Genomic DNA, 24070 nt, shown 5'->3' with positions numbered 1-24070 from the left:
ACTCTATCACATATGATTAGTGCATTTAAATCCTCCTTAATTAACAAAGAACAAATCCTTCAACAAAATATCCAAGTGCAGTGAAAGGTGGTGGGATCAAAGATGGCACTCTAACATAAATACAAGAGAGAAAAAGACTAAACTACCACTATAAAGTATACCCAGAGCCCCATGTATTTGCTGTGGAATTCACCCCTTGCCACAAAAATTATGCTCCAGAATCTCAGCTCTCATTTTAAAACCAAGTTTCTATCCCTTATGGTTGCCAGAATAACCTTGAATATGCAAACAAAGTGTAAATTGATAGTGTTGCATCTGAGACGGCAGCTAACCTGTGCTCATAGCTCTAACTGCTACGAATATCACATTCATCTCAATTTGCACAGCTGTGGATCTTGTGAGACAGTGGCTGTGAGTTAGTGAGCATGCTAAATTCTGTGGCATTTTTCCAGAATGCCACAGAATTTAGCATTTCTATCATCAAAGAATTCACCATTTTGATGCAGCATTTTGTTTTCTGGCTCCCTGACCTCCTGGGACCAGACTAGGGACCGAATGGCTAGGCAGCAGTTCTGCGGAAAAGGACCTAGGGGTGACAGTGGACGAGAAGCTGGATATGAGTCAGCAGTGTGCCCTTGTTGCCAAGAAGGCCAATGGCATTTTGGGATGTATAAGTAGGGGCATAGCGAGCAGATCGAGGGACGTGATCGTTCCCCTCTATTCGACATTGGTGAGGCCTCATCTGGAGTACTGTGTCCAGTTTTGGGCCCCACGCTACAAGAAGGATGTGGATAAATTGGAGAGAGTCCAGCGAAGGGCAACAAAAATGATTAGGGGTCTGGAACTCATGACTTATGAGGAGAGGCTGAGGGAGCTGGGATTGTTTAGCCTGCAGAAGAGAAGAATGAGGGGGGATTTGATAGCTGCTTTCAACTACCTGAAAGGGGGTTCCAAAGAGGATGGCTCTAGACTGTTCTCAATGGTAGCAGATGACAGAACGAGGAGTAATGGTCTCAAGTTGCAGTGGGGGAGGTTTAGATTGGATATTAGGAAAAACTTTTTCACTAAGAGGGTGGTGAAACACTGGAATGCGCTACCTAGGGAGGTGGTAGAATCTCCTTCCTTAGAGGTTTTTAAGGTCAGGCTTGACAAAGCCCTGGCTGGGATGATTTAACTGGGAATTGGTCCTGCTTCGAGCAGGGGGTTGGACTAGATGACCTTCTGGGGTCCCTTCCAACCCTGATATTCTATGATTCTATGACTGTAGCTGCCTCAGTCATGCTCAGTCTCTAGCTTTTCTCACAGCGTGCAGTTATTTGGATAGGATAACAGAGCATGCTTCCAGCGGTGTTCGATAGAGCTGGGCAGCAGGGATCAGGGTCAGGGAACCAGAGCGGCAGTCCAGCTTGCAGCCAGGAAGTGGGGATTGAGGGAGTCAGAAGTATAAACTAGGCAGCCTAGAGAACAACACAGAAGCTGAGGCATATTCATCTGAGGAGTGTCACCATTAATGCCAGTTACAGGCTCTCTCTTTGCCTAGCGCAAATAAGAGGAAGGAAATTCTGAGCTAGGCTGCCTGGACAGCACTATGGATGCAGAGACTAGGGGAGTGGAGCTGAGCTGTCTGAAAAGCATAACAAAAAACCCACCTTCAAAAAATAATCACAGATTAATTTTAAATCTGTGAGTATTTCCAAGTATGAGCTCCAGCAAGTACATGTTTTGGGTGGGGCTTGGGAGGTGGGAACAAAGAGAATCTCATAGTAACAGAATAAATTCATGTCGCTTTGGAATTTATGAATTGCTGCTGCAGTTTTGGGGTATTGTTGCTGTGGAATATGATCCCGCTGTGCAATGGCCCCGAATATAACAGAGCTGAATGTCGATATGATATCAGTATAATGCAGATGGTTGGAGAGAAATAAAGCTATGTACCATGTGACATGCAAGACACAAGTTATGCAAAAAGGCCTCCTGATTTAGGCAGCAGAGCAATACTGAATTATGCATCAAACTGGAAATTATACAGCAATTTATGGGAGCAGAGTCCTACGATCAAGGGTTTTAGGAATGGTGATAGGGTATGCACCACAAACAGGCTCTGAAGGGTTGTGGGCCTGAGAGGCCAATTATGGTATCTGGCTGCATCTGGAGGGAGAGCTAGACTTAACTGAACATGAAGCCCAGCTAGGCAGGAGCAGGCTGGTTAGTATAAAGCCAGGAAGTTGAGAGCAGAAGGAGGCTGCAGGGTGAGTCTGCAGTCTCTGGCAGTGGGAAGGAGAGGAGACAACTGAAGAGGGAGAATAAGCCCTGGGATCCTAGCCCTGGAAGAAGGGTCCACCCCAGAGGAATTGTGGGGAAAGAGAGAGCTGAATAGGAAGAAACCCAGGAAAACAGCTGCAAGGAGTAGGACTGAGCAGACCTTGGCTGCACTTTATAGGGTTCTTGGGCTGATACCCTCTGTAGATGGTGGGCCTGGGTTCCCCTACCAGCCACTGAGAAGTGGGACAAGATTGTTGGAGACGCCAATTGGACAGCTTGTCTGGAGGGACTTTGTTACCCTGGAAGAGGAGGACTATATAGTGCCCTGGCTGGAGGGCTGAGTCCTGAAGAGGGAGCACCCCAAGTTGTGAAGAGAGAAAGAGAGCAGTGACAGGCTGAGTAACTGATGGGAAGGGGTGCCATATTGGGTGAGAGCTGATCCCCAGAGCAGCCACAAGGAGGCACCACCTGCAGTGAGTAGACCCTTCACAGAGGTTCCCGTGGCAATTACCACCTCCTGTAGGCATCCCCCTCTCCTCAAGAGCTGCAGCCTCTTTTGTCACTGGCAGTCCTGTTCCCCCAGCCAGACATTCACAGCTTCTCCTCCTAACACCAGGACTGGTGCGATTTAAGAAGCTGGGTGCTTCCCTTTAGCACAGCCTGCATGATCAAACTAATCAAAGACTTCATCTCTGAGAGGCCTGAGTGAGTGGATTGTTCCTTGCTGCTGTCTTCAGTCTGGAATGATCTTCCTCTCGCTGCCTTCCACTTCATCCTTTTAAAGGCAGTAGAGCAGGAAGCAGAAACTTAGAATCTGCTGAAGTGCCCCTCGTGGGGAAGCCACAGAATGAAGAGACAGATAGGGAGGAAGTAGGCAGGAAAGTAAAGTGGCAAGGGCAGAAGATGCAGCATTTCTGTGGACTCACGACACAAACAGGACAAAAAGGTAAACTACATTGTTGTTTGCTTAACCACTTAATCTCTCTCTCCACAGGGTCCAAGGTGTAAAATTAATCCAAAGAATTCCTGTAACTTCCCTTTCTTGGAGATACCAGAAAATGGAGATGGAATTGGGTTTTGTCATTTGGAAAGTCTGAATGTGTGCAGACACGAGTCACTGGTGATGTGTACCATGAAGGGTTGCTCAAGATCTTTCAAATCAGCTTTAAAATGTTACTTTAAATGTCTTGGAAAATATTATTCTAATGTATAATTTTGAAAGTATGACATATAACGGATCCACCTCTTCTATACAGTCACTGTGCTATGTTACTGGTAAATCAGAAAAAAAGAATCACTTTTTCCTTCATAGACATACTGAGCTAACTAATAATTTCTGTCCAGTTTTAAAACAAAATAGGCACAAACCCTGTGGGAACTCATAGGAACCGCTCAGGTACGTGATGCTAAATGCCCTTCTAAGAATGTAGACACAGAACAAATGAAGGCCCTAATACAGCAAAACCTTGTTTCATTTGTTACACTGTATTTCCACTGACTTCAGTGGGATTACTCTGTGTGTGTAAAGTTGGGGACACGTGCAAGGTCTGGTCTACACTTAAAGATTAGATTGACCCAGTTATGTTGCTGAGGACTGTGAAAAATTTTGCTCCCTGAGTGCTGGAGTAGACACGACTAGGTTGAAGGAAGGAAGGCTACTTCCATTGACCTAGTTACTGTCTCTTGGAGAGATGGACTAACTACATTGGTGGAAAAACCCCTTCGGATGATGTAGGAAGCATCTACCTTAAGGCACCCACAGCAGCACAACTGCAGCGCTGTAGCTGTTCCATTGAAGCAGCTGTAATGTAGACATGCCCATAGTATTTGCAGGATCGGGGCCTAAGGAATAGCAAGCTACCAAAAAAGCAAGATTAAAACGGGTTTCAGTTTTAAGGACCTGATTCTGCAAGCCCTCCATGTGTGGCGCTCCCAATGAAGTTAATAAGTCCCACACATGAGCACTAGATGAGCCAGGTACCAAATTATTACATAAATTTCACTGGAATCCCTCCATACTTTCGATGAAGGATTACTGCTGACAGAGAACTGTTTGCGAGACAGTTTAAGGCAGAGATGTGGGGCCTAACCTGCTTTCTCTATTGATGAGAGTACTCCCATTGAAGTCAAGAATGTGGCCAATTTTCCATATCTTATGATGACATAGCAAGTTTAATAACTTTGGCATCAATTAACTATTGTGTTATCAGATATTCTGAACCCAAATATGGAATGGACAGGTCAAATGGCAATCAATCCTATGTGGTGTTGGTAACATTCATGCTCGTGCTACATGGGAATAAAATACTACCATCCTGAGTTGGCAGCATTTTACACCAGCTTTGCACAAGTGTACATGACTACACAAAGGTGCAAGAAAATGGAAAATCAGGACCACTATGTGTATAGTCTTTAGTGTTCTCCATTGTGCAGTACCACTTGCTACCACTGGGATGCTCCTGATGGGTCTGGAGCTTCTACATCCCCTGGTGGTTATAGTGGCTGAAACACACCTACCTGCCACCCAGGGGACCCCAGCCCCACCAGGCACCCTTATAGAACAAAAGGAGCAGGCACAGAACAAAGCATAGCCATTCATGTGCTTGTAACTTATATTAGCCGCCCAGAAACAAGGTATGGGACTCCCTGCATCCATGTATCCGTCCCCCCCGGTCCCCCTCCCCGCTTGCCCTATCGCTATTTTTCAAGGTGCAACCAACCAACAGGTAAGGGAAACTTCTCAGCTGTTGGGGAGGGGAGGAGGAATGTTTCTGAATATGTGCCTGGAGGGGGTAGGAATGAGAGTGGGAGGATTTCTGAACCAGGCTGGGTATATAGGATGGAAGGGGGATAGGCTGCAGAACTGTGGGAAGGGGGATTCTGAGCTGGGGAAGGGTTGCTTGCTGGGGAGGTTGGGTTGGAGGGAACCAAGAGGTTCTGAACAGGGAGGAGGAAGGTTTGGGTTGGCAAGGCTGAATGTGGGATGAACACTGGAGAGTTTGGAAGCAAGTGCACGTGAGAGTAGGATAGAATGGAATGACTGGGAGTTGGGGGGTGAAATTCTAGTGAGAGAATGAGGATGTGCAGAGAGTAGGGATAGCCTGGTGCGTGAGGGAGAGAGTAAAGGCCAGAGGGGGAGAGAACAGCCAAGTGGCCACAAAGGGATAAATTCTTTCCTCCTGCCATTTGGTCAGGCTGCTGAGAGAGGGTGATGGGGAAGGCGGTGTCACAAAGAGGGAAAGGAGGCAATGTGGGGAGCAGCCCCATCAGTTATTTTGGGCACCTGCTACCACTCCTGAGTGATAAACAAGGTGAATATAATTGTTTAGGGGTCTGGTTGTCCTACCATGGTTTTTTTTTTGCTAGGCGGCAAAAACTGATGATTATGATGATTTGTGAAGGGCTTTCTCAACAATCTTCTGCTGTGCTAGTTTCATTTGATTCTTATTTACTTTGCTCTTGTTCTCATTTATTATTTATGTGAACATTTCTTAATTTCTGTGACAGTTCAATACTATCCTTTGAGTCAACATTTAAATGTCATTTGAAATTTGGAGTTACTCACGATGAAAGGCTACCTTCCTCTTTAATGCCATAATTATTGCTTTCATACTTCTAAAGTTGCTAGCAAATCACATACAGACATGAGTAAATGTTTTTGTTGGTTTACGATGTCTAATTTTTACTAAGACTGAACTTGTTGCTATGTTAATTGGTAAAATAAAATTGTGTGTGTACATACTTACACACACACACACACACAGATTTCTGAAGGGTCCCTTCTTGCTACCATTTCAGTAAATAACAAGTTCAGGATCTGGCGTACAATTTTTTAGCTGTTCTCAACAGAGCTCCTGATGTAAATCTCTCCTGTTTAGCTATTATTTTGTCTATTTCTGTAATTCATTATGGCAACAAAATGCAATTTAAAAAAGGAAATAGTGGCTGAAAACACATTGGTGGCTGCTGAGCTGTGTTTTTTCAGAGATGCTCAGGGCTCTCTGAACAGGCTTTGCTTGAAAGCTGTGTTGGCATACATGCTGGGAGAATATATGAGGGCCTTGTGAGAAATGGAAAACAGACGAACAGACCTGAGCTGGACCTGGCCCAGGAAACAGAGGCCTAATGAGATGCTGTCCTTTCTTGACATGAGCAGGATCTCGGCACACTACTCTTTCTGTCTTTGGATCCTGCAGGTGCAGATGAGCTTTCAGTCTTAGCATCTGCTGCTGACTATCAGCCTGCAGGGCTTCTCCTGCAAGCTACTCTGCATCCCCACTGAAGCCAATGTCCTCAAAGAGTACTAAGGATTATGAAGACATTATTAGGTGATGGGTGCCACCTGGAACTGAGGTACAGCTGAACCCTCTGTCTCAGCAATCTGGGTTCCTTCTTGCTCCAGGACGTTGTGACAAGCTGCAAAGCCCTCCAAGCTAGTACTCACACCAACATCCACAGTCAGGGACCATACCCAGCTGTATTCATGAATGCTCTGGCCAGCCACTCATGAACCCACAATAGAGAGGCTACAGCTAAAATACCCCCAGCTCCCCAGCCTAAGACCCCAGAGCTGTACCGTCCTGCCCTGGTCAAAACCCAACCAGTATGAATATATTACTCAGTCCACCACTTCTACAAAGGAAAGTGGACATGCATCAACTCTTATTCATGAGCTGAGATTTATCCCCTTTGCATTTCAAACAATACATAGTGTTTTAGATAAAATCTAAAATAAATTTATTAACAACAGAAAGATCACTTTTAAGTGATAGCAAACAGATCAAAGGAGATGATTTAGTAAATAAACAAAACTGCAAACTAAGCCAAAGATATTAGAAAAATTAGATATGAATTAACAATTTCTCACGCTGGCTGATGATACAAGCAGTCCACCAGGTTTCCATACACAGGCTAAAAATCCCTTTGGCCTGGGACCAGTATTCTTCCCCTCCCACCCCCATCCCCAGTTCAGTCTTTTTCCTCTAGCACTTTCAGGTGTGTAGTTATGAGGAGAGTGAGGTACCATCATGATGTCATTGTCCCCCTTGTATATCTTCTTCCCACTTGCTGGAAAGCTCTTTTGCTGTTGTGACCTGGGTCAAACAGTTCCCATTGTGTAGTGCTATCTCTGAGAGGTTTCTCTTGTACACAATTCCTGGGGTAATCCTTGTGTTTGTGTGCATTTCCTCAATAAGCCATTAACATTGTTTGGCCTTTTTACTGTTGTACCTGAAAGGCTGCTTGTGGGTGCTTTCAACCTCACAACATGTTTCAGTAACACATACACAGCCAAACTTCATAACTTCATGTATGACGATAGCACATACAATCCAACGAGATATTAATGTCTCGCAGATCAAGACTTTTAGAATACTTGTCCAAAACACATCAATTATGTGACAGTGGTGAATATGGGGCACCAGGGTAGCACAATGGGAATACCACCTAATTGAAGCACTCACCATGGGATGGTTAGCTGTTGATATAGATTGTGTCCAGTAATTCTGTCAGTTCTCACAAAGTAAAATGGACTGGGCTGGGTCAGTACTTGGATGGGAGACTATTTAGAAACCTCTCTAGGTAGTGATTCAGTTTGTAGTGCTGCTCTCCACCAGTTAAGAAAAAATGCAGAGGAGATATTCAATATTCGGTTTTGTTCAATATCTTCATAAATGATCTGGAGGATGGTGTGGATTGCACTCTCAGCAAATTTGCAGATGATACTAAACTAGGAGGAGTGGTAGATACGCTGGAGGGCAGGGATAGGATACAGAGGGACCTAGACAAATTGGAGGATTGGGCCAAAAGAAATCTGATGAGGTTCAATAAGGATAAGTGCAGGGTCCTGCACTTAGGACGGAAGAACCCAATGCACTGCTACAGACTAGAGACCGAATGGCTAGGCAGCAGTTCTGCGGAAAAGGACCTAGGGGTGGCAGTGGACGAGAAGCTGGATATGAGTCAGCAGTGTGCCCTTGCTGCAAAGAAGGCCAATGGCATTTTGGATGTATAAGTAGGGGCATTGCCAGCAGATCGAGGGACGTGATCGTTCCCCTCTATTCAACATTGGTGAGGCCTCATCTGGAGTAGTGTGTCCAGTTTTGGGCCCCACGCTACAAGAAGGATGTGGATAAATTGGAGAGAGCCCAGAGAAGGGCAACAAAAATGATTAGGGGTCTGGAACACATGACTTATGAGGAGAGGCTGAGGAAAATGGGATTGTTTAATCTGCAGAAGAGAAGAATGAGGGGGGATTTGATAGCTGCTTTCAACTACCTGAGATGTGGTTCCAGAGAGGATGGTTCTAGACTATTCTCAGTGGTAGAAGAGGACAGGACAAGGAGTAATGGTCTCAAGTTGCAGTGGGGGAGGTTTAGGTTGGATATTAGGAAAAACTTTTTCACTAGGAGGGTGGTGAAACACTGGAATGCGTTTCCTAGGGAGGTGGTAGAATCTCCTTCCTTAGACGTTTTTAAGGTCAGGCTAGACAAAGCCCTGGCTGGGATGATTTAATTGGGGATTGGTCCTGCTTTGAGCAGGGGGTTGGACTAGATGACCTCCTGAGGTCCCTTTCAACCCTGATATTCTATGATTCTATGATATGCTCCCTTGGCTGAGACATTGAGCTGAAATCTCATAGCGCTTTTCACATCAGTAGGGGGTTTAACCCCAGTCACCCAGCAAAATTCCAGTGCAGGAAATTGCATTCTGATTCCCCCTGCAGTTTTCATTAGATATGGGATTCTTCATTTTCTGTCCTAAACTGTTTTTCAGTGTTTGTGTGCTGTTTGTCACATCCCACTCCAAGCAGCTGTATTTTAGTGACGGGTGAAGTGATTCCTATATATAATATAGTTTATAGACCACTTTGGCTCCTTAAGGATGAAAGGTGTCCTAGTAATGTAATTTATTATTAAAACAGCTGTGTGCAGACGCACACATTTTGATTTACCAGATGTGTTTAATGACACGTTCATTGTTCTTTGTTTCTGTTATTCTACAAACTTATCTCATCAGATCTTTTTATCTTTGATCAGAGCATGTTACCCCCTACCTGGGTATCACACATCTTTTATGAAAAACAATAAATCCTTGTCTTCAAACTCGTAATGTGTGTACTTTTGACTTAGCTCATTCCAGCTGTAACTTTGAGTTCTGTCATGGATAAATTTAGCTCCTCCTGTCAGAAATACCTTCTATTGGTAGGTCTAAGTATTGTACTTTTAGTACAGGAAATGACTTTTTGAAATACATTAGGATACCTTGGTATCCTTAGCACAATGTTGCTTGTGTGGAGATTTAAAATGGGTTAATGGGCTGTCAGCGTCAAACCTCAAGGTCTGTCTTTCCTTACAACTCCCACCTCCAAATTCCAAGTAGGTACAGTATACCATTGGTCTCACTGACCAATAGTAGTAGTAAATACATGAAATCAGAGGGAGGCCCATCTTTTCAAATGGCTTCATGATACAGTACTTAGTCCAATAATCTTGTACATCTTGTACTTATTGAAGTTATTTTCATTTTTAAGTAACTAAATAAACCGCTGGGAATAGTTTGAAATGTGAATCGTAACCTTGGTATATAGGATGTTTATCCTAATTACATGTCTGCTTCTCAACAGATATGTAAGAAGATGTTCCATCTCCATTAGCCTTCTTTCTTTTAAATTTCCTCTATTAGTGGGAGGGAATGTCATGCAGATCATATGACATTTTCACTTTTTTGTATCTTGCTTAAGCGTCTAAAATGTTAATTTAGTAAGTTGACTTGAAGGACAGTCTGGTGCTTCTCTCCCTTGGCAGTTAAAGAAGCAGCAATTTGTTTCTGTATTGACAGTATCTTGAGAGATGATAAAATCTGTCCGCGTGGACTGCGGGAGTCAGATGTTCATTTATTTGCAATGAATGTATGATGGTGCTACCACATAAACTCTTTCTCCTGTCTTGACGGAGGTGGGAATCTTACCTGTGGTGACTGTGACAGGGGCTGTCCTGCTCTGTCCTAGCAACATAGGGAATCAATTTCTGAAGCTTCTTAATAGTGCTTCCCCCAAACCCATCAACACTATATGCTTTCCTTTCTACCATTGTTTTGGAAAACTGAAGACTGAGGTTTAGAAAGAGATATGGGTGCGCTATTGTTACTATTACATAGCAAAACTGATAGTCTCCGTGTAGTGTATTTAGCGATAGTCTCTGAACTCTCCTCTCTTACAGTGTAGCTGTCACTTCCTCTCACCTCTGAAGTGTTTTTGATACTGACTTTAGAATGAGAAAAGACTGTTTCATTGAGCAAACTACTCTCTAAATGTATATGCCGCCTTTTCCCCCCTTCAAGATTCTACTGCGTCTGCAACACTATCGGACAGTTCCATCACTCAGTTCCCTACGCAGCTCCGCCAGTGCACTTCTGTCCTGAATTGCAGTCAACCCCCAAAACAGACTGTTTCAGTCCTAAGCCCCTGCACACCTATGGCATTGTTCTTCAGTTTGCAGTATCCTCAGCTAGTCTAATTTTGTCACTGTTCTCTGGCAGAGCACCTGAATCCTGATCTGCACCAATCCCAAGCCAGCTCCCCTGCCCTCTACAAATGCATAGCCTTTGATCCTGACCAATAGCGTCCCTGGTATTCTAGTCCCCATGATTCTGTCAGTGCTGTCAATCTTGACACTGTCATGTTGTTTCAATCCTGGGCTTCTACTGAGCAGACTACATATCAAAACTGAACTGTATGATGGTTCTCTAACCTACATAAATCTCTAGTATTACTAACCTTGAAGGATCCCCCACTCTGACTCCTAGGTAAAATATAAATATTCTGAACTCGGATCCACACAGGTGAAAGGCTAGTATACTAACCCACTGCACCTTTTATTATTGATTATTGTGTCACATGTGCTCTTGGCCCTTTTACAGTAAAAGTAAGAAGACATTCCTTGCCCCAAAGAGGTTAGTATCTAAATAAACAATGGACAGATGAAGGATGGGATAAAACAAAATAGTACTTAGATGGTTTTTCTTCTGTTCTGACCTTTTTCACAGAAATACTAAGGTTGATAGGCTATTGGAAGATGTTTGCTGTAAGGAAGGACATGAATCAGTCTGACATTCCTCAAAAAAGAAACAACTATTACGTTCTATAGAGAAATATATGCTTTCCATAAGTTTTTTGCAGCATCCTAAGGAATTCTATAACAGGGATATAATTATCTATTAAATTCTAAAGGCTACTTCAAAATACCTATAAGGCTATAATTTTCTATGTGACTTTTCCATAAGGGTCTTACAAATCAAACATCTTAGACCATCATGTGGGTCTAAATTTCAGTGGATTTTGAATAAGTCCAACTGCATTCACTCTTTGTCTAAGTAGTTTAAGAAGGAAATGCCTCGGGACATTTCTGCAACAGCCAATTTTAAAGTGAAGAAGAAGAATCTAATCAATAAAAAAGAATAAAATGATTTTTAAACACCATATGATGACCCTGGGTCTTGCAGCATGTCTTATCTGTCTGGTGTTTAGAGGGTAAGCGCTTGCAGGCAAGGATTGTGTCTTGTACAAGACTAAACACACTGTTAATAAATGGGCACCCTGAGCTGTCAGATGCAAGCTCTGCCTTGACTACTAGGAGATGGCAATCATGCCATAGTCCCTTGGAAAGGTTATTTCCTGTAAATATACAGTGAAGTCTCAAATTTGCCCTATGATATCAATGCCATAACAGCATGGGCATCGTCAAAGATTTATTCCTTGGGCAGGTAATTCTGTTATGCAACATACCACTAGGGGGAGCTAAAAGGTAATTCGCCTTTTGCAGATTATGGTGAGGGTTTCAGGCTGTGCTGTGAGCTCCTAGATTCCCACCTTGTTCACATGGAGCTCAGTATTGGAACTTTTTCCTTGTAAGCTTCTAACCAGAATAAAACTATTCCCCTGTTGTACCTTTAAACAGCTTGTCACACTCCTCCTATTGGGAGTGAGAAGAATCCTTTCGCAGGTCTTCACAGTTGGTATGTCGGGACAACCTCACTACGTACAGACCCCACCCTTCAGCAGGGCCTCAAGTTGCATCACCCTTTGGCCCTTGTAGTAGTGTCTAGTTCATTTATTGGAATTTGTGTGGCACACACCACCATAGAACCTGAGCTGCTCCCATAAATCGGTGAACATGAATAGGTCTTGGAACATCATGATGTGGAGAATTTTGATCCCCATTTTACAGATGAGGAAATAGAGGGACAGGGATGTTAACTGCCTTGTCTATGATCATACAGTGAGTCTGCAGCAGAGCCAGGAGCAGAGGCTATATCTTCGCTTTCCCAGTCCTGTACCTTAATCAGGCTATGCTTCCGGCCCTTCTAAGATGAGCACATAGGGTGCAGAACTTGCAAGAGATGTGGTGCTCCAAATGAGCAGGGCACAAGAAGCTATTTCCTTTGTGTACGCTTACAGCCAGCCTTGGTGCGTGGGTAGGCTTCTATTGTGTATAATGTAACGATCTCCTGGTGATTATTAGCAACTTACAGTAAAAGCAATTTGCTGCTGTAGCATTAACACGTGCAATGTGTGTCTGGGGCTCTGGACCCTGACCCGTATTCTGATCTGGAAAACAATGAACTGAAATTACTCTGAGGTCTGAACCTAGGTCCATGCAAGTGTTCAGAAGAGATTAGCTATCACTCTCCAGATTGATCAGAGACCTGACAATTCTCCTTTGCTGATTCTCTGTCTCTTTGTCTGTCACTCTCCCACACCTACCCTTAAGGATCCCATTCATCAGCATGTTACAGATGTGTGTCTACCTTCATTTTTACACAGCTCAGTGAATGCACTACTTGCTTGATGCTCAGCAGTATGAGTGTAGAAGGCACTCATCTGTGTCTTGGTGTCAGGCTGGAGTTAGGCCAGGGGTCCCCAAACTGAGAGGCGCAACCCCCCACAGAGGGGTGCAGAGGAATATTCAGGGGCAAAGTGGGACCTGGGCCAGTCACAACAGGGAGTATGGAGGAAGCTCCACCCAGCCCTGCTCTGCCCTAAGCTCCGCTCCAGCACTGGCCTTGGCCTCTAGTGTGGCCTCACCCCCGGCCATGGTCCCCAGGTCTCACCTGCACCCCCAACCACGGCCCTGCTCTCAACCCCAGTGCCTGGGGGGGAGGGGGGCCATGGGCAGATTACATTAAGAGTAAGGCAGGGGCTGACTTCAAACGTTTGGGAACCACTGAGTTAGGCTGATGTGCACTATAAGGTGTATTTTAATTGTAAGTGCAGGTGAAATGCCTTGATTTGACCACAGGAGGTAATGGCATATGTGAAACTTGTATGGGACGCAGCTCTTTTGTCTTCTCAGTAGTGCTGGGATGGGTCAATTTAAAGTCCATGACCAGTGGACAAGATTTGGCACCAGATCTCCCAGAATGTCTGTGTTGCCAAAATAATTTCCTTTTGGGAATAAAGGTTTGTGACCAAAGTAATGCCACAGCAGCCAGGAACAGTTCTTTTACTGAGCATGGTATTCAGTATCCGACGCCAGATGGTAGTCTCTCATTGCAGCTTCTTCTGGTGACCAAGGAGGAGCTGCTCCTGGTCTCCAGCTGCAGGACCCATACCTATCAGTGCAAAAGGATCACTGATCACTAGCAGTTCTGTGCCATAGGAGGTTGTAGAATGATTCCACTGAAATACCTGGCATGGGTGGAGAGCACAAATTTGTTGTTTGTCAGTGCCCTGATGTTCCATGTGCTGTTTTGAACAGTCTAGAAGGACAAAATTTGCTGCAAGGGTTGTTTCCTTTTCACCTGCTCATCTTGCCTCCACACCATAGCACTGAAGTTTCTCTGTCAGGGAGTGGTTCATCAGGAAGTGGTGTCACTAAGCTATTGAGATGAATGCAAATGGAAACAGCACATGCTGTTAAATAGGCAGTTGGTAATGAGGACAGGAAGGCTTTCATAGATTTCACCTGCCTGATTCTGCTCTAGGGCAGTGGTCACCACGAGCATGTGGCAGCTGCTGAGTGGCTAAGAATTAGGGGGAGTTGGTTTCAGTATGGTTCCTAGTAGGCTTTTCTGCTCTGGCCTATCTCATTTGACAGTACATTTTAGACCTGTCACACCATTGGAGGGGATTGTATCTAGGTGTTAGAATTGGGGGATTCCTGGGTTCTACTCCCAGTTCTGTCCCAGATTTTCCTGTGACTCCGGGTAAATCAGTTACCCTTTTGTCCCTCAGTAGTCCAATCTGTAAAACAGGGATATTACTATTACCCACCCAGGAGTACTGTGCAGGGTAATGCATTATTTATAAAGCATTTTAAAATCCTGGGATGAAAGATGTTTTATAAGAGCAAAGAATTATGATAACTCCGGTTCAAAAGGAATTGTTTTGGGGGAAGTCCTGTGTGGATGGCCTGTGTTGCACAAGAGGTCAGACCCCTATGGTCCCTTCTGGCCTTGGAATTGATGAATCTGTGAACTGGGTCTAGTTGCTGTGAGTTTAAAAGGGGGGCAGGGAGGGGAGTCAAGACTGAAGAATGAATGCTCTTCTCACGGCTAGTCACCTCAGTGCAGTTGTATGAGCCCCAGGCAGAATTGAGACATATTGGCAGGGCAGCATTGAAGGTGCTTGCTCTGCTGCTGCCCACGTTGTACCTTTTCTGGGGATATTGGGTGTCCTGCCCCAGGGCTTTTAGTCAGCAATAAATTCACTGCAAAAAATCTGATGGCACAAAAGACATGAGTGTAACACCGTGGCCCCCAGCTGATAGGACTGCATGCTCTGCAGTTTATAGCTAGAGATGCCAGATAGGACTTTGTTTGGTTTTGGATTAGCCTTTTTTTATTTTTGAGGGTCTTTTAAAAAATGTATGCAGCCTTTTTTAATAGAAAACCAGGTTTTCCTGCATGGTTCTTAGCAATGCTCAGTGAGAATCTCTTAACGGTGTCAGCACATGGTGCTGATCCCATGCAGATCAAGGGGAGGTGGGAGTTATACTGTTAGCATGATATAAATCATGAAGTCAAAAAGCACTCTCCACCTCTCACCCCACCCCCATGCCCTTTGTCTGAGAGAGTGGGCAAAAAGGTGTCTCCATTTCTGCGCTGACAGACCAGGCAACAACCTGAAAACAAAAGATCAGCTGGTTTTGTGATTTTTTTTTTTGCCCCTCTGTAACATACCTTGGAGGGCAGGTTACCCTGAGTGAGGACTGAATTCTGCAAAGGGTCAACACTTCCACAGCTGTGTGCAGTCTGATAAGGGGGATGACAATATCCCTGACTGATAAAGGGACATGCTGAGCATTTAATTAGGATTCCCTGAAGGTACCCAGAGTTGTCTCAGGTAGCTGAAAGATAAGTGGTTGTGTGGATTGAAGGGAGAATATGCAGGGATTCTGGATCCTGTGGAGCAGGGGAGAAAGAAATTACGTTATTCAGAATTCAATTGGGGGGCAAATCAACTGTGCTCTGTGGACTTTATCACTCTACAGGGACCTGGAGTTACCAGGTGCACAGGAAATGGGTGTGCACTTTCTTTCTAATGGAATTCAGTGGCTTTCTGCCTTCACATCAAGCATGCAACCTGTGTGAAAATTTGATTTTGCTGAGGACATGGGGCTTGAATTGTAGAATGGGCATTAGGCAGTGTGCCAGCACCCAACCACTGCCTGCATCTGTCCTGAGACAAGCCGCAACTTGTCACTTGCTAGTGGGGTTTAGAACATAAGAACGGCCATATTGGGTCAGACCTATGATCCATCTAGCCCAGTATCCTGGCTTCCAACAGTGGCCAATACCAGGTGCTTCAGAGGGAATGAACAGAACAGGTAATCATCAAGTGATCCATCCCCTGTCGCCCATTCCCAGCTTCTGGCAAACAGAGGCTAGGGACACCATCCCTGCCCATCCTGGCTACTAGCTATTCTCTGGGTGCTGAACTTCCATGTTCTTTCACCCAAATCAACTTCCCTAAGCCATCGCATCCCATCTCAAGGAAAATGTCCTATCAGCTTTGTACAGAAAGCCAGGTAGCAGCCGCAGATTAATTTGCTAGTGATAAACAGGTTTTGGGAGCTTAAACCTATTTCGGACCCTGCATCAACTGATGGGTGGCTTACTGACTAGACCTGTTACAGGAATACAATGCAGATCCCCTGACTGATCTTTCCTCTCACAATGAATGGAGTGCTCACAAAACAGGTATAGCACAAGTAAAGGCAGTGGAAGCTTTCCCCTCTGTGCTTCAATCTTGACCCAGAAGGCAGTTCAGTCTCCATGGCTCATTCAGCCCTTGGCCTCTGGGCTGAGACTGCTCGTTGCCATGGTGGTTTTAGGAGGTGGACACCTGCACATTAGGAACTAGATGGAGGTGACAAAAGTCATTTCACAGAGGCCAACAGTCGTCAGATGGTAAAGACTTTCCACCAGAGCTAATCTGGTGATCAGGAAATGCTTCATGTTGCACTACCAATTCCATGAGTTAGCCAGTCTCGTCTCCCTGCTGTCCCTCATGCTCTGTATGCCCATATTCCATCCATTTCTGCTTTTGTCCTCTTGAGCCACCTGCTCCCACTCTATTTCCTTGTTCATGCCTGATTGCTTGTGTTCCTGTCAATTTCTTACTCACTTCCACATATCCCACCTACTGCCACTCAGTTTCTCTTTGCCCTGCTCTCTCCTACTGTGTGTCCTTTTCTACATTTTCTCATAGATCAGTTAATCAGATTTTATAGCATCTGCCAAGTTATGTATTTACAAGAATAGCACTGAAGCATACAATTAGACTGGGAGTGGCTGGGTCACTACAAAAAGTAATTTTCCCTCTGTTGATACTCACACCTTCTTGTCAGCTGTTGGGAATGGGCCACATCCACCCTGATTGAATTGACCTTGTTAGCACTGACCCCCCAACTTGGTAAGGTAACTCCCATCTTTTCATGTGCTGTATATTTATACCTGCCTACTGTATTTTTCACTCCATGCATCTGATGAAATGGGTTATAGCCCACAAAAGTTTATGCCCAAATAAATTTGTTAGTCGCTAAGGTGCCACAACGCCTCCTCATTGTTTGCTGATACAGACTAACATGGCTACCACTTTGAAACCTGTCACAATATTAAATGAAGATCAGCAAACAATAGTCATTGAATTGGACTCAGCTCTTGTCATTTTCGGGTTCAGCTGCTTAAATTTGCCTTTGGGATGCCTTGTCCTCCTAATTATTTCTCCTTTCTGTTTCTGCTATTGCTAGTAGGCTTTGGTGGAGGGATGGGTTTTGCGCCAGGCTCTGAAACGGCTCAGGGTCAGTCTATCTGGCAGTGAGTACCATGCTTTAAGATTCAGCATTGAGAATGAACATAAGAATGTAGCACTGGAAAGGACCTTCTGGGTCATTGAGTCCAGTCCCCTGCTATCACAGTCGCATGTCATATAATCCTGTTCATAAGCTTATCAAGAGCCACTATAAAACCAGTTGGGTTTCTAGTCCCCACTGACCTTTCCAGGAGGCTGTTCTAGCACCTCAACTCTCTGATGGTAACAAACCTTTTTCTAATCCCACCCTGGTAACTTTACTCACGGCTAGTTCATACCCATTTGTTCCTGGTCCAGCATTGCCTGTTAGCTTAAATAGCTCTTCACCATCCCTGGTGTTTACCCCGGATGCTCGGTCTTCGTCGCTCAAAAATTTCAGCAGGAGACTTCTAGTTTCCACAACTTCACTCATGGAGGATATCTTGGCGGGTCGTGGATGGTGAGTTGGCCTCTGGGTAGTCTGGGCTGAAAGTCACAGAGGCAAGGACCTTGATTTGAATCTGGAAACAAACAGAGAGCCAGGTGAGAGTGTGGGGTGCTCAGATGATCCATCTTCTTTCAGGGAAGTCAGTTTTTCTCATTGTGTATTTATTAAAATGAAGACTGAACTTTGGATCCTGCATGTTCTTGCATGGTGCAAACATTTGTTGTGCTCCAGTGCAAGCGTGAATGGAGGCTCTGTATGACTGCAAGTAAAGCTAAGCCCTATGGTGACCACACTGAGTGGTAGAAAGTGGCAGGAGTGTTTGTAACTGCTCAGGGTAAAAATAGAGGGGGGGGTGTTAGGGGAAGATCTGGTTCCTCTGTGCTCCCTCTCTTGCTCATAAATGTTTACTGGCTGCATATTGCAACTTGCTTTTTAGAGGATCAGGCCCTGAAAGTGGCCATCAAAAGAAAGGGTGGAGAGAGAGAGAGAGAGAAACATTTGGGACAAAAACGTGTTTCCAGGGGAAAAAAAAATCTGACAATCGAAAATTTATCCAAACCTCAAAATATGGGGTCAAAACAGCTTTTCCATCAAAAAGTGAGAACGTTTGGATACAACGAGTGTTTGGTCACCAGCTGGTAAAAACGTGTTTCAGTGAAACAATCTGATCGTCTTGCATCAACAAATTGTGAGGGGGCAGTGGAAAGGGCAGCCCTGTGAAATACAGGCTCGCTTTGCCCTTGCGTCCTGTTGCCCCTTGTACCTCCAAGGGTTCTATGGCACTTTACAAACACCAATTAGTTCTCTTAACAACCCTGCAGGACTGCTCACTCTTATTATCAGACTCCTTTTACAAACAAACTGAGGCACAGAAATTACTTTTGCAAGGTACAAACTGACGACCAGAGCTGGGACTAGAAGCTAGTAAGACTCTTACTTCCTAATCCCCTCCTCTGGCCACATGTCCAGACTCAGACCTGATCCATGTATACATCAGCTAACTCTTGGAGAGTTAAACGCAATTGTTAGCACAGATAATGACATTAAAACAAAGTAGCTGTTCCTGGCTAGAGATCAATGGAGAAAAACACAAGGTTCCCGTAAGAGCAGCACTACCAGGAAAATGTGGAATCCCATGGCAAGTTACGGAGTAAGCAATGCACCAAAAGAGCCAGCCCTTTAATGGTTCATTAGGAAGAAGAATTACTTGTGAAAGCTGCCAAGGGCCTTTTTGTTTTTCTTTTAATAGTTCCTGAAAAAGCATTTCAGTGTATCCAGAGCAGCCCTTGATCTGCTCATTGTTAATTTCATGGGGAAGGATAAAATGGAGGTGGTGGAGGATTGGGTGGGCACAGAAGGGCAAAAGCATTTCCCTTCATCAAGATTTGCAGTCTTCAAATAAGTATCTATGTCTGCTAGGCCATGTCTATTGCATGTTCTTCTATCTGAACATAAGCGACTAAGGCCTAAGCAGGCCATTATATGGGAAACTTTATTCAGGGACAGGAAACCAGATGAGCTTCCCCTTACAGAGTTTTCTCTCTCTTCTTCCACCAGAGGGCAGCAAGGTGTTTCTCCTTCTCATTGAAGAAGTGGGGTTGAACTCACAGATGCCTACTTCATGGTTTGGGGGACAGGATGTGTTGGAGCTCTGCTTTCCAGAAGCTAGGGAGAAGGACGAGGAAGGGATCTCTCCCTCTGCTCTTTGCAAGGAGAGGGAAGGAAAGCTGGGTCCTCCACATTCCCCTTTAGCCCCTTGCCCCCTGCAGTCCACCCTGGTTTCCTGGCAGTACAGATCCAACTGAATCCTCATGCAACACATTCCCCTGCCAACTACTCCCCTTACTTTCTTCCCTCTCCCCACCCTGCCTTCAGAAGAAGGTTCAACAGTACCAAGGAGCTCTCTGCGGAAAAGTTAATACTGACACTGTAGCAGTGTTTATTCTAGGGGTGGTAGGAAGAGGATGTATATCTCCCCCATGCATGGAACCATTGCTCAAGGAGGGACTTCTGTAGAAGAACGCTATAGAAACATTCTTCCTCCCTTTTGTGCTCCCCAGCAGGGCAACCACAGGTTTTTCATCCCCTCCTTCCACCCCTGGAAAAAAGAGGACAATTTGGCCCTTCTCCACATGATACTCGTGTAGGAAAGCTAGCGAAATCTGGACATAGAGTATAAGATCTTTTGGGAAGGGATGTTCCTTTGGTTCTGTGTTTGTGTAGCACGTCGCATGTTGTCGCTAGGCACTACTGCAGGACAAATAATAATTAGGTGGAACTAATGAGATGGATGCACTGTTATGTATAGAGCTGCCTAATGGGGCCTCTCAGAGTATCTGTCACAAGTGCAACCTATTTCATATTTTCATGAGCAGATCAAGAGGATGCAGGGGAGACTGTGTTAATCAGAGCTGCAGATGAGAGAAAGGTGGGAGGGAATCAGCGATAGTGTGGAGGAGGAGAAGGATATGCAGTATGAGCTCAGGAAGCTGGAATCAATGACATGAGATTTAGTAAAGACAAATATTAAGTGACTGAATGCATTCACTCTACAGTGTATTTACTCTTTGCAGTCATTTATCCCAGATAATGTTCATGGTCTGCTATTAGCCATTTGGGGATTCAGTTGCTGTGAAAGATGCCATGCTTAATAAAGCTGGATTGATTCATACTGGAACGAATAAACAAAGGCATGTTAAAGACTGGGGGAATACTGATTGGGTAGCTGAACTGCAGTGAAGGATCTAGGGCTAAAGTGAGTGATGAATATGAATTAACAGAGCAATACTAATGCAAAAAAAAAGGGGATTTACTGTGTGACGTGGCATCGACAGGACTGTCCACAGTAAGCAAAGGAAGTGATATTCCACCCTGCTTGATGGGGGTTAGGTCCTAGTTTCAATACCACAGTCATTCTGGGCTTCACTCCGAGACACGGACAACTGAAGAGTACAGCAGAGAGGGACAAAATGATAAAGAGTTTGAAACCAAGGAGTACGGCCAAGAGAGCTGGGAAGGGTTGGTATGGAGAAAAGATGTCTGAGGGGGAGACGTACCTGTCTGCAGATGAAGAAAGGGATGCTAGAAAGAGAACAGGGATCCATTATTCTCATTAGTCACCAAGATCGGAACAAAAAGTGATGGGTTTACTCCTTATCTGGGACAGCTTGCTATAGAGCTGAGAACAAATAACCAGCCCCACTCTCCCCAGTTAGGAAAATAACACAAATACTGAAAACTAGACTTCTAAATTGCTTTCAGTTTTCATAGTCAAAAGTGTTAGCAACATAGACGACACTAACTACTATGAGGGCTCACAAACACTGTATAAAGCTGATGGAGTCCTTTTAGAAACACTTTCAACTCTGCAAGGGGAATTCCAGACAAAGCCCTGGAAGGTTTTGCCTCAGAGGAAGAGAAGGATTCTGACCTTGAAGGAAAAAATATATCAGATAATCAAAATGTCTGTGGGCAAACCAACAGCAGCGTGGGAAAGGAGCTGTTTTGTTCTCTGCTCTTGGGCCTGTGGGCGGCAGTCACAGCAGGAGTGGCCAAGTTACAATCAACTATAGATTCTTTTTATTGCAACTGATGACAAGCCAATTTCTCGGCAGCCCCTCACTTATTTTATTAAATCAGTGGTTGCATGTCAGAGGAAAGTTCTCTTCTCTTATTAGATCAAGCTGCTCTTCACTGGGGACTGTTGCAACCAGCAAATACATTCGAAGTAGCTGCCGGCCTCAGTTTGCCAATTGCCTTCAGCATCTGCATCAGAACAGCAAAGGTAGAAGCCTCCTGAATACACCCAGGATTGTAGGTGAATCCCTTACTTTCCTCTCTTTATGAATACCCAGAGTCATTTCTCAGTACCCAGCCTCTAACACGAAACTACAATACTTACGCTGCAGTGTATCAGTAATAAATAACATCCTTCCACTGCTGTCCCCTACTTAATAGGAACTGTAAACATGGCATTGCAGGCTGCTATGTTTATTGTCTTTCAATGATTTCTGGGTGAAATCTGCTTGTTTTACAAGTTGGGATATTCCCCCCTCCCCAAGTGCCAGCCTTGGGGCCTTGGAGTCAGTCTGGGATCACTCTGTAAATCCACAAGCTACAGCCCCAACAGCTGCTCTCAGGCTTCTCTTACAACTGCGCTGTAGCTGTCTAAACAGTCTAAAGGGCTGTCTAGTTTCCTGAGCTCTGGCTGCAATGTTTTTGTAGCTGGGTTGGCCCAGGCTCGTAGAGAGAGACAAGGTGGGTGAAGTCATAGCTTTTATTGGACCCACCTCTGTTGGTGAGAGAGATGAGCTTTCAAACTTACCCAGATCTCTTCTTCAGGGCTGGGTAAGCTCAAAAGCCTGTCTCTCTCACCAGCAGGAGTGAGTCCAATAAAAGCTATGACCTCACCCACCTCGTGTCCCTGAACTCTCTCACACCAACCCCTGATGCATATCATTTGAAATCCAAAATGAAAATTTCCCACATAATGGCTAGAGTGAGCTTCACCCTGCTGCCCATCTGGCATGTTAGGGAAGAGTATTTAAAGATAGAAAATGGAGGGATTAATCCCTTCTTAGATTCTTTCTCATTTCAGAACAGGACATTTGAGGAGGGGCTGACCAGAAACCTCCAGACCCAAGACAATGTACCATAATTATCTCTGCAAAACTAGCAGGGCAGTTGCAAACCTCTGACCAACTGCAGCTCCAGATCAGGGTTGACAGAGAGGATGGCAGTATTGTCTGACATGGATAAATATTAATTCAAGAAAGACTGACTTCAAAAGAAAAGATTTTTTTGAACAAACAGTTATTGGAAGGAACAATGGGAAGGAGGCACCCAGTGATTGGGACATGTGCAAGTCAGTGGCTTCTGGAACTTTCCTTTTGTACTATGGTGGGACTTTGGGGCAGAAATAGTGGGGCAGTCTTAGAATGCAGTTTGAATGAAATTACAGTGGCCATTTTAGGTATTTTCTGCAAGCTGAATACACACAGATTATTCATTACATCAATTCTGTGTGTATGTATATGTAGCCCTGAAGGTATTGCTGATTTGTAAGAGATGCTGAAACATTAAAAAAAAAAAAATCACCCAGAAAAGTCACTGGTCAGCCTGCAATGTTTTGTTCACTCCTATTGCAGAGCCAGCATACCTTGGCTAACAAACTCTCCAATCCCTGAGTTGTGCTAACATTGCTTCAAAAGTGCTGATTCACAAACAAGTTGCATGCCTTGTGATTGTCAAAGTCAGATTCAAGGCTCACAGAATTTGTCAGACCACTCTGTTTATTAGCAAAGCGCTTTGCCAATGCACCCAGATATATGTGAGCCCCCTGCAAAAGCTCAAGCTAACTTATTTATACAGAAGCCAAAGCCAATTTAACATAGGAGACAAAAGGAAGCAGAAACTGACAAATATACATACATATCTTATTTGCATACTAACATTTACCAATCTCCTAGCTAAGTAGGAGCTCTAAGTTAATTAGTTTGAGGACCCATTGTCTCACACTCCTTAATGTTTTTCTTCCTGACAACTATATTTCAACAAACTCTTCAAGCAGCATTTCTTTAATGAATTATAATTTCAATATAATTCATTCTACTTTCACATGATCCATTTGAAATATGGGTGAGAAAATTATAGCTCAAAGTGGCAAGAAAAAGAAACCTGAATATTTCTAAGAGGGCATTGCAGATTAAGCAGCACTGACCAACAGTTTCTGTGGTGTGAAAAGTGACTGTCAAAATGCCATCATGGAGTTTCTCAGTTATTTTTTCTCAGTGACTTTTCCAGCTCATGTTTGCTCAGCTTGCAAGTCAAAATTAATTTTTCTCCTAGCCCTACAGATCCAACCGAGGCTGTGAAAATTTGTTCAATCTGCCTCGTATGCTGTAACATGTAATAAAGATTCTGCAGGTGGAATTTAGGTGAAAATATTGTTGTTGATCTGAACTAGTGTCTCTAGAGGTTAAAAGCCAGTTCACTGCATCACTGGGTTCCCCTTTATTTATTGCTGTTGTCTTATTTCTTTAAACCAAAACCTCCTGGAGATTTCTTGG

The 24070-nt window shown here is 44.3% G+C and overlaps 1 protein-coding gene across 1 annotated transcript in view; it reads left to right on the top strand.

The window, feature by feature from the left end:
- Nucleotides 1-24070, top strand: part of MAP3K9 (mitogen-activated protein kinase kinase kinase 9) — a 111456-nt gene that overhangs the window by 86486 nt on the left and 900 nt on the right. The window lies entirely within an intron of this gene.

The sequence above is a fragment of the Caretta caretta genome, chromosome 6 (assembly GCF_965140235.1).
Source record: "Caretta caretta isolate rCarCar2 chromosome 6, rCarCar1.hap1, whole genome shotgun sequence".
NCBI classification, from domain to species: domain Eukaryota; kingdom Metazoa; phylum Chordata; order Testudines; family Cheloniidae; genus Caretta; species Caretta caretta.
The sequence above is the reverse complement of the archived record's forward strand: the minus strand, read 5'-3'. Positions and strand labels throughout refer to the sequence as shown.